General features: G+C 32.9%; 1 pseudogene; it reads right to left on the bottom strand.

Annotated features, from left to right (window-relative positions):
* Window positions 1–7,529: 7,529 nt before the first annotated feature.
* Window positions 7,530–11,663, bottom strand: LOC115957101 (annotated as a pseudogene).
* Window positions 11,664–11,970: the final 307 nt, after the last annotated feature.

Genomic DNA, 11,970 nt, shown 5'->3' on the forward strand with positions numbered 1-11,970 from the left:
CTTTCTATTGTCTGAAAGACTGAAATTGCTCAATACTCAATAGTAGTGCCTAGTGGTATAATGAAAGGCAATCTTCGGAATCCTAATTGTTCACAAAGTCTAACTATGTCATCATGAAAAAGAAGCAAAATCAGGTGACTTAAAAAGTCGAATCCAAAAGAAGAAAACTCTTGCCTATATGGCTAATTAAAGTGCAACATGGAGGGAGATTTACTATGATAATAAAAGGAAAAAGACATAAGAGCGGTTTAAACTTTACATAAGTATCTTGTCAAATACAATGGATTCGGTGCCGTGGGTCACACCCAGCTAGGTCATACATTACCAGTTAAATTTGCTTTAACATTAGAGATTCAGTGGGCTTAATCTAATGTTGCCGTTTATTCACATGCTAATTCGGTCAATAAGTAATAAATTTAAATTCTTTTCCCTGGTAATCTGGTCGTATTGTCGTAATCAATTAATATAAGATTTTTGTGGCTTAATTTAAAAATGGAATTTCACGATTTGGTAAATCAGCACACAAACTTTCCGTGTGAGAGCATTACTCGACTTGTCAGATAGCATTTGTTCTAAGCAGAATTAGGAAGTAATTAATTTAATTATTGAGCCATTAACGTGGCTTGTATTGATAATTGTGGGCATACTATGCCCATGCACGTGCCATTAGCATCCGTGTGCATCTATCAGTCTCTTTGCTTTGTGGCCACTACTAATTAATTAATTCTCTCTCTCTCTCTCTCCCTCTAGCTTTTATTATCTGAAAGCAAGGTAACTGTTTATTCTGCTCCCGCAGAGAAAGCAGAAAATGAATAGTTAAAGCTGAAGTCAGGGTGATGCCCTTTTTTGTTAAATTATTGGACAATTGGAAGATTGGTCTTGTTGGTTCATATTCATTGTATGAGTTCTTTTTCTTTCAAAAAACTAAAAAAATCATTTGGCAAATAACGTTGTGGGCTATACGCAACAGTGAAAACCCAAAAACTTTTGGTACTAATTAATTGAAGCTTAATTGTTATTGAATGGCGTATGCAAATATTGAATAGGCATTGATTACACTGCTACCTTTTAGGAAATCCCCACTGAATTAGGTTTTATGAGATGATAGGGCACACTCTAGGTCATGGTAGCTTAGCCATTTCTTAGGAGTTCGGACATTCATCAAAAATAGAAAAAGAAAAAAAAAAGAGAGTGAATGTATTGCAAAATTTAAATTGATAAAATTTTGCTTAAAGGATTATATCACGAGAAAATTGAGTAAGGTTAGTCACATTATCATTAATTAAAAATGAGATGTCCATAAAATTTAAATATAAAAACTTAATGTGTAACTTTGAGTTTTTAAAGGCATGAATATTTTAACATGTTTTAAATAAAAAATTATAATATTCAAGTTAAATAAATATTATTTAATTAATATCTAAATATAAAAAATGATCACTTAAATCTATTGCTGCCCTGTGAGGTGAGAATTGAAAATTGAGAAGTGGGAAGTGCGCCAATTATAAAAAATATGAGTATGAATATACAGGCTGAAAATTAATGGCCCCCCTGAGCTAAGGCCCAAAGTGTTGAGAGAGTCTGTCCAATTCAGCCCAAGGTGTTTCGGGTTTGCACACAACTCCACAAAACCAAGGCCCCAAGAGCAAATAGATCCAATTACAGTTGACCCACAACGAGGCCCTAAGTCTTTACTAAACAAAACATTGATATCTGGAATATATCTAACACCGGTGAAAAACAACCCAACAAAACTAATGACCCATGGGCTTCTCCTGGGTACAAATTAATGAAGCATCTACGATCTGTTCTGTCCCCCTCATACTAGTATTGAAATGGAAAATTATCTATTTAAGAAATTTAATTTAAAAAATAAAATTATAAAAAAAATTCATAAATTGGACTCATTCATTTTTTTGATGTTATTAACAGAAAGTATGAAACAATACCAATTTTTTAATTAAAGAAACAATGTCATGTTTAAGTAATGCTAAGAACACAATATTTCTCACAATTGTTGATATGATTTGATTAAAATGAAATCACTTTCACTTAAATCTATCACAATTATTCATTATACACTAACTAGTATGTAACCCGTGTTACCGCACGGCAATGGATATATTATTAATCATGAGTTATTCATTTTTAAAAGGCTCAGTTAAATCTAAATTCATATTATTAATCAGAAAATTTCATTAACAAAACTTAGCAGTATATATATATATATATATATTATTTGTTCCATTTTTGTGGTTTGAAAATGATATTTATGTGCAGATGGAAGTTGTTGATGAGAATGAGTGGTGGGGTAAGATAGAGCAGATGAAAGGAGGAGGGGAAGAGGAGATGATAATTAAGCATAATTTCAATCGAGCAGGCAAGCAAACCTTATATGATATGGCTTGTACCTTAATTCAGTTTTCACATCACGTATGTACTTTCATTCTCCAATAGACCATTTGGAGGAACATATGAAATGAACAACCACCACTTTTATTACTTCCATTGCATTCAAATGAGTTTGAATGAAGGAAATTCTCTAGAATGCTTCTCTATTTGCATGCAAAAATGCAATATCTTCAAAGCAATTAAAACTTGATTTACTTTGATATCATAACTTACTTAGAAATAAGGGGAAACAAATAATAACAATTTATTACAATGGAAATCATTTAGAAAATAGTGCAAATATATCCAAATGAGTTGGTATAACATCATTGTCTAAACATTTGGGACTAATCTTCAAAGTCGAGTCAATACATTGAGGAGGATATTCATCAAGGGTTTGTTGTAAATAATATTATGACCGGACATTTGTTCTTAATCTTTGAGAGCCTATTTCTAATAAGCCACCTGAAAATTAAGCAAATCCAAAATATCACCTTAAAAAATAGTTATAGCACCGAATTTGTCAGGAGTTTGATGAAACCTAACACAAAAAATGAACACAATGATTACATAATGGCAAGATAATAGGTCTGTAATTTAGATAATATATAAACCATCAAGAAAATATATTAAAAGGCAACCTTTATAAAGAATAGTCCCTTTCGACTCATCTCTATTCAGTATTAATATTATTACTACAAACTCATATAATGTATCCTCTCCTGTAATTCCAATTCACATGAAAATTGCTCTAGGTATTATAAGTTCTATTGCAATTTTGTTACAAACTGATTTGGAAGCTGAATTATGATGCCATGCATAACTGGTCAGCAAGTCCACATCAATTCACAACAGAAATGTACTTAATGTCTAGTAGTATAGATTGTTGTGAATTAAGTTCAATGCATAATTAACCATTATTCCTCACTAAAACAACCACAATAAACAGGACCCAAAAAGATCTAACCTTGGCAACTGAATCCAATACAATTTACACAAAAAAGTGTAGATAACATTAGATATCCATGCCCATCATTGTAAATTTAGTTCAATATATAATTAATCAAACACCCATTAACCATTATTCCTCACATAAACAAACCCAATAAAATTAATTAAAAAAAAAAAAACCACTTTTATAAAATTTATACCTGGACTATGGCTTGCATGGTACACTCTGCAATGGAGTGCTCTACGGTTTTGGCTTTCAATAGTCTGCCCTTTACTAATCTCACTAACAATTTGCTAAGGTCATTTTATTTTTAAAGCATTTACTAATTTTTTCCAAGCAAGAACCTACAAAAAATGATACACAGAAACAAACCTAAGTAAAAAAAAATTTACAAACCACATAAAAGCTTAAAACACACAAATTTAAAACTTACACGACAATTTCAAACACCATATCTGCTATTCCAAGGAACCACAATGAATCACACCAAACTAAAACTTATATGACAATATTAGTTAGAGCCGCTTTGAGGTATGTATCATAATTTGTGTGAGGGTATGAAGAAGCATATAAAAAGTTAAAATAAAAGAAATATCTCTTATTGTTTCTGTAGATTAAACCCAAATTATCACTACTTTTAACCCCATTCCTCCCCTTTTCTCTTTTGGGTATTACAAAAAGTATTGGAAAATTTTAGCCCACAACATTCTCATAAACTAAACATAATTTCACAAATGATGATTTAAAAAATGGAATATTATACAGGAACTCCTTATTTTGCCTAATTGTGCTAAGTGCTAACATATCCTAGATTGTACGATAACTTAAAACAATATATTAAAGCAATCAAAATATAATGCACACACAATGAACATGATAAATCAACTCTAACATTTGTGAAATCACCCAACAGGAAAATCTCACAGATTTGTGTAAAATCAAGTCTTGATAGTCACAAATTTACAATCAATATTGTGGTATCCAAAACCATTGTCCCTGTCCCATATGCTAACACATACAAAACAGTAAGAGCTTCTGTGTCCACATGGTCTTTTCTGCATTAAGTAACATGGTCTTTCATTTTTCATCCTCTCATAACTAACACAATATAAAATAATGAAAATCTTCTTCAATTTTCATCCAATTATGACTGCTAAGCCTTAATAAATGATTTTGTAAATTATTCAAAGGATTAATTAACACGCAAATATTTTCTACATTAGATACCATATCCATATGCTTAACTTAAATTTAGAAATACCCTTTCCTTGAATAGATCTTATTTATACAATTAAAGTATAATTACTTTAAATTCGTTAAACTACAAAGTACAAAGAGGCCAAACACAAATATGAATAAGGATTTCCTAAACTCTTCACCACAAACGCAATACAACTTCCAAAATGACAATAAAATGTGACACGCAGGTTAGGAATTAAAAAAAAAAAACTAACTTTTCTGAGTTTTCTCTTTTAATATGTATATGTGCTAGAATTTTGAGCATGATTTTCTCCTAACTTGGCAGCACCTCCTCCTATTACCTGTGCTATGCATGGGGTGCCCTTCTATTCAAAGAAACCATCTCTAGATAGATACTAAGATTTGAAAATATTTGACCCAATACACATACATATTCCATAAAGTTTCAATTCCTATGAAAATCAAATGCCTTTATCTAAAATCTGAAATTCCCCAGAAAAGAGAGAGAGAGAGGATAGATGCAGCCAATTTATGGTATATTAATAAATGTCCAATCCCATGCAAACCAAGAAAAGAAGACAAACTGGACTTCAACCAAAAGATTCTCTCCATTACACTAAGCAGGAAAAGAAATGATAAAAAACAGCTATTCACATGTATTTAATTATGACATATTTAGTAATCATGTGCCTTGTGTAGATGATTTACTGAATAGTACTATTTAATAGATATAGGTGGTCATCTAAATCGCTATGTAATGTAATTGATTGGCAGAGATTCCTTTAAACAAATTTGGCAGAAAAGTTGTCCCAGAAATAAAGTAGCATATTCTAGCAAATACAATTGCAAAAAGAGCACTAGAACAAATGAAAAGCTTTGCAATTCTCCACTGTTGAGAAACTGAAGCAACACTTCAAAAACCAACAAAAGCTTTTTAATTTCTCAAAGCTTTTCTAATCAATCTAATGAATCACAAAGTCAAGCAAAAAACAAAAGTTAGCATCTTGTTATATTTTAATAATTTTGCTCACACTTTTAATAGCAATTAAGAGACTACAAATGCCTACTTTTGGATCAGCACAGCAACAATGTAAGAAAAGGGAAAATGGAAAGTTTGAAGGGAGGATTTTCAGGCTTGTCATGATTCTTCTCATAGCAATTAGTTTTTAAAGGATCAAATGTGTTACTCCAACTCAAAGACAGCATAACTTCAAGTTCAATAATATGATGGTCATTTTATTACCAATAAGAACTGCCTTAAACATTAAGAACTTCCAAACAAACTCAATGGTATTGGACATCCTTCGAAATGACCCGTATTTATTATTTAAGAAAACTTGCTAATAAAGTTATTATGATTTATGAAACCACTTGCAATTATGATAGCATCACACAATAAATTTTAAAATTTCAATCATAATTGATAGAAAAGATCACCCAAAAAAAAAAGAAAAAGAAAAAAAAAGCCTACTCAGACAAATTCCAGCAAGGAAATTCCACAGTTGGCTAGAGTTTTGATCGTCCATCTAAAACATACATGGGAAGAAAAATACAAATTTTCTCTCATTTCCATTGAAAAATCAATACATAAAAACTAAAAAAAGAGGGTGAAAAAATTGAACGAATCTCACCTAGATTCTTCAGTTGGGATATGATTCCAATATCTTCAATCACCTGTCCCGGTGATTGATAATCCTTTTGAAGCAATGGACAAACAAACACCACCCGTTCTTTTATGCAGCCAAACTCTCTGCATAAAGCCAATTTTTCAACAAATCCATCAGAAACAGATCCATATCAAGAAAATCATATAATATGAATAATCCAAACAGGAAATAAGCCAGAGAGCCATATCAGGGAGGTACCAAAACTTTATAACAACAAAACCAAATAATTTTATTCCCCTCTCAATTAATTAAAATAAAGTCTAAGATTCCTAAATTAAAATTTATTTTCTACCCCTCATTTTCTCAAAACCTAATAAACTAAAACCCCATCACAGGGCCGTATTTATTTCCTAATAAACGAAGACCCCATCACAACCAATCAAAAACCATATCTAAAAACTCGAAACTTTTAATTTTCACACACTTTCTCAGCACCCAAACAGAAGACAAACACACACACACAGATAGAGAGAGCAATACCTTAGTACAATCATCAAATACTTTCTGAAGAAGAACTTCATAATTCGAGGGCAACTTCAATTCCTAGAATCAAAGACCCCAGAAAGGAAAAAAAAAAAAAAAAACTATGAACGTAGATATTAGAAAACAGGGAAAGGCTTAGTGATTTCTGTAATCGAAAATAGGAAAAAAAATATCGAAAAATTGAGAAACCAAACATTTTCATTTTTTTTTTTTAAATATCAAATTTCATACCTAAATGTTATAAAAAAAAAAAAAAAAAATTTCATACCTAAATCTAAAAAGGGGGAAAGAATGTTGAAAGTTCAAATAGTGTAAAAACACACTTGAACATTTAGACCCCCAATTTACAAATTAACCAATTCAAACTTTATGTCAAACACTTAATGTGCGGAAAATGAACAAAAGCTATAAAACAGAATTGGAAAACTATCTAAACCAAATTAAAATCACAACCCACAGCAGATAATAAAAGACAAAGATAAAAGGGAAGGAAGATGCAAACACAAGAACAACACGCGATGTGTTATCGAAGAGGAAACTGAAACCCTCGGCGTAAAACCTCTCCGCCGCCCTCCAAGCGGTAAACAATCCACTAGAAAATGTAGTTGGGATACATGGACAGCAATAGACCCTCCAAACCTAATCTACCCAGTGCACCTAAGCCCTCGAAACTTCTTGCTCCAACGAGGTTGCGCCGAACCTTTTTCTTTTCTAGCTTCCCGGATTCCGCTACTTGACCATAGCATCAACCAATAGAAATTGGTTCCTTCCTAACTGCTTCTCAGAACACCAAACAACCCTCTCATAGCCAATAAGATGGTTGATTAAATTCAACCTTACAAATGTACCAGTGCCAGTTCTGATAATATGATGGTGGCAGCGACATTCACGAACACTATCTCTTTAACCTGCTCAAATCTCAATCATTCCGTGTTTTAAAAACTTGAAACAAAAACAAATCAAATCTAAACCTATTCAACAGGAAAACTCAAATAAAAGTAACCATTGATACTGAGAGATTCTTTTGAAATTCCATAGCATTCATTGAAGAAGAGGGGAGCTGTATATTGAAGGAGAGAAAGGATTTTGGGTTTTGATTATTGTAGAAGGGGAGGTGAACTTGAAAATACATAGGTGTGATTATTGTGGAAGAGCATAATGTTTTATTCAGCCAAAAAAAAAGAAAAAGGAGCACAACGTTTTTTTAAATGAAAGTGAGCGTAATTACAACTGATCCCACTTAAATTTAGACAGATGGAGGAAAATTAGACTCAAAAGTCAGTTTGTTGGTGGTGCTAGCCTGAGATGTCTCTTTATCTTCCCCAACATGAGATGTTTTTGTTTTTCATTCCTCTCCAAATGGTAGAAAAAAATGGCAGAATGACTGGTTTTTTTTTTTTCTTTGGGTATGAAAGAAGGGAAGGGGAAAAAAACCTTGAGATCATCAGGTGAATAATCATTCTAGCATGAAAACATATCATGTCCTAAATCTCCGCATTTTAAAAAAATTTTCAAACTTAAAGAGCCACCCTTGTACTTTTTAGGACAGTCTTTTGCTCGGTGGCCACTTTTTTTGCAGATAAAGCAATCTTGTCCCTGAAAAAGAACCAAGCAGTAAATCAAACACCCAGATATGGATGATGATCAGAATCAAAGGCCCATCATAAATAGATAAATGCACAGATGCACATGAGCACCCACAAACACATATGCACAAGTTAGTGTGCACATTACATGTATGTATGTGCAAAACATATATACAACTTAGGGTAAATATAACAACAATTAGTAGCGCAGGAAATAAGTCCTACAATAAATAATAATAAAAATCCAATATTCATTCAACGAACCTTTGAGCATTGCTTTGCATTGTGCTCCGAACTCCCACAAACAAAGAAAGGTTTCTTCCGCTTAGCTGCTGTACAGTTTGCCATTGTATGACCTTCTTCACCACAATTAAAGCTTGCTCCCCAACCGCTATTTGGGGGATCAAAATACCTTGGCCCTCGCTGAGAGAATGGAAATCATAGAGATACCAAACTAAGCCTTTCAATAGGAATTGTATTTTCAAAATTGGCATTTGAGAGCAAATATTTGAACTCACAAGAAGCTTCCGAAACACAATGTTGTCGGTTATTTCAACAGCATTTAGATCAACAGGCTCAACCATATTTGAGGCTTCCACTGTCTCCTCCTCTTTATCGTTCACAACAACAACCTAAGGCAATATAAGTTTCCAAAACAGTCATATACAAAAATTCTCATGACCCACCAAGTAAGCCAAAAGTCCATTTTTACTCAATTGTCGAAATGGGGAAACTTATATCCGCATATCCAATATAGAAATATAAAAAAAAAATTATATATATATATATATATACAAATAAAAAAGACAAAACTTGGGTACAATTCCTTAAATGCTATACATTAAGTTCTTGATTATATTCAAATCTAATGAAGTACAAATATTGCTATATTTTCCAAAGACAATTAAATTCAAGAGTAATGCTACAGTCAAACTATTTTACTATATTCTTACAAACTATGGATGTGGCAAATTCTTACTGGTTCACATTTGCCCACCATTATCATCACTTTTTTGCTTACCAATAACCATCATTCACCGCATCAGCAGTGTGTAAAAAAAATTGTAAAATAGTCCATGGTTTTAGCATTTTTCTAAATTCAATACAGCTATGTGTTTGAATTTAATTGGGAACATAATGTTGTGAACCTATAAACAGAGAAAGAAACAACTAAACTACTGTGTAAATCTAGAATCTAAAACAAAATGGAAGAGCATGCAAGTCTTACTAAAGTTATCAGCTACACAATTGTATTCAAATGTAATTCAGTTACAAATTATAGCTGAAGGCAATCAACTAACTAATGTAGAGTGCTGGTCAATAAGTTATAATTCTGTTTGTGATAAACTTCAATCATTTTATTCTATATTTTTTTTCCTTCTACTCGACACATTGCAAAAAAGAATTTTGATAAAATAGTATTGGACCAAATAAATCTAGAGATTTTCCTTTTTCTGCTAAACAAATAAATTGTGAAAGTTCACAACTTTTTCACCATGGCTTATCTGGTTGTCAAGTAAATTCAAACCTCAGAAGCAATATTGACTATATCCATTAGCATTATAGCTGTAGCACAGAAACAAAGGTACCTTGTTGTCAATCATGTTGCACTTCTTTAAAATGAGGAAAATGACTTACATTTTTATCTACGTGATGCAAATTTCCAAAATTAGGCTAACTGCCTCATTAAGAAATCACCTTCATGACATGGAAATGCTACAATCTAATGAATGCTGCCTCAAATGACTATAATGCCTAAGTTCACATTAAACTCAACTCAGTCAGGCCTAAGTGTTTGGTTCTCTATTCTCATACATTGATCATGTAAGTTCCCACCAATTGTATATCATTCAAAAAATGGTGAAATATGCTACTTTCATCATGGATTCATGGAACAAATTGGTTTTGTTTAGTAAATTATTTGCTTCATGTGTCATATTGGTTTCGTGACCTTAAATCGCATATTCATCTTCCCATTAATTCCTGAAGTCATAAGTCATTGACCCAAATCAAATTCCAGACTCCCTACCACCACAGGTTAGCCACCAAAAAGTGAGACAATTTGTGACAATTCCATAATCGTCAATTGAACAAAGTTCAAGTATTTAATACAGCGCATCTAAACAAATGGGCATAATGTTCCAAAACAGCTTCCCCATCTTACATATACAGTGTGATTTGTTATACTATATAATCTATATAATGACAAGCCATAATAATAGATAAGCTCTATGTAGAGATGATCACGCAACCAGATTACTAACCTCTTTGCAGTGAGCAACTGTGGTGCATAATGGCTTCTCCACCAATACATGATGGGGTTTCGAGTGGTTGATGATATCAATAAGAATCTCATAATGGGTCATGTTTGGTGTTGACACAACCAGTACATCACAGAGACCACTGTCCAATAGCTCCCGGTGCCCCAAAAAAACCTTCATAACTTTTAAAGGTCATTAAAACCTCTATTAAGGCATTAATTCTTAAATTAGTGTGCAAGATAAGACCCCTAAAGAATAAAATATACTCATTAGGACTTGAATGTTTTGTAATTATATGAGTAGAACTACCACATTTAAAATCCCAAAGTTCATGTGCCCATCATTGATCCAATTAATTTTTATTTTTTTTTGAGAAAGCATTGATCCAATTAATTAAACAACAATACTGTGAATAAAAATACAAAATTGAATATACCCAAAAAAAAAAATTCCCATCTAATTTTATATGAAATCGAATGCAACGCAACAATACCTTCAGTGGCCAATTAAAGGATTGAGCTAATTGTAGGGCAAGGTCTTGGGAAGGGACATGGGGGTCAACTATAGCAAAAACAGCTACGCCTTCGGTGTGAAGATGATGGAGATTGATGAGGTGTTCTCTGCCCATCATTCCCACACCTATGATCCCGTACTTCACTGTGCTGCTTATAGCTACAGCTGCAGCCATGGTTGATAGTTGACTTGAGATTCTCACACACTCTTACACTTAATGTATGCGTTAGTTTTGCCTCAGATATAAAGTTAGGTGACTGTTGCATTCTATTTTCTAGTGGCTGGTTTGGCCATTATTTAACAATGGAGTCTCTTCCTTTTTTTCACGAGTAAAAAGAACCAATGGACGACGGCGTCGGGAACCAACTTGGTGGCGCGCATCAACAGCGCCTTCTTGACGATCTTTAGGCTCAAATCTTCATTCGCCGCTTTGTCGTCGTCGCCGTCGCTGCTCAGTACCAAGAAGGAATTCGACGGCTTGGCAGAGCCGTTGGGTTCTGCTTCGTCTAACATGGTGGCAAGAGGCTGGGTTGAAGGTGGGAGATGGTCTAACATGGTGGTGGTCCTTAATCTCTCCTTTCATAGTGCCTTATGACTCTCTCCCTCCCGTCTCTTGTGAAATCAGTGAATTCATTGGCTATAAAAATAGCTTCTTTGATTTTCACATTTGGCTACAAAATCAAGAAAAAACTTAATTAACAAAGTAACTCACTTGACCCTATAAATAGAAGTGGTTTTAATGAATAATGAGAATGGGTCCACGTACATTTAGCTGCATGGAGCAAAATTTAACTTCAATTACATATTTTAATTGAATAATTGGAAGGATAATTATGAACTGGTTGCCACATAGATGTAGACACATGGCATAAAATTAGAGTTTTAATTTGAAATTACAATTTGAGCTTCTCTCTGCT

Source organism: Quercus lobata, chromosome 8 (genome assembly GCF_001633185.2).
Source record: "Quercus lobata isolate SW786 chromosome 8, ValleyOak3.0 Primary Assembly, whole genome shotgun sequence".
Lineage (NCBI taxonomy): Eukaryota > Viridiplantae > Streptophyta > Magnoliopsida > Fagales > Fagaceae > Quercus > Quercus lobata.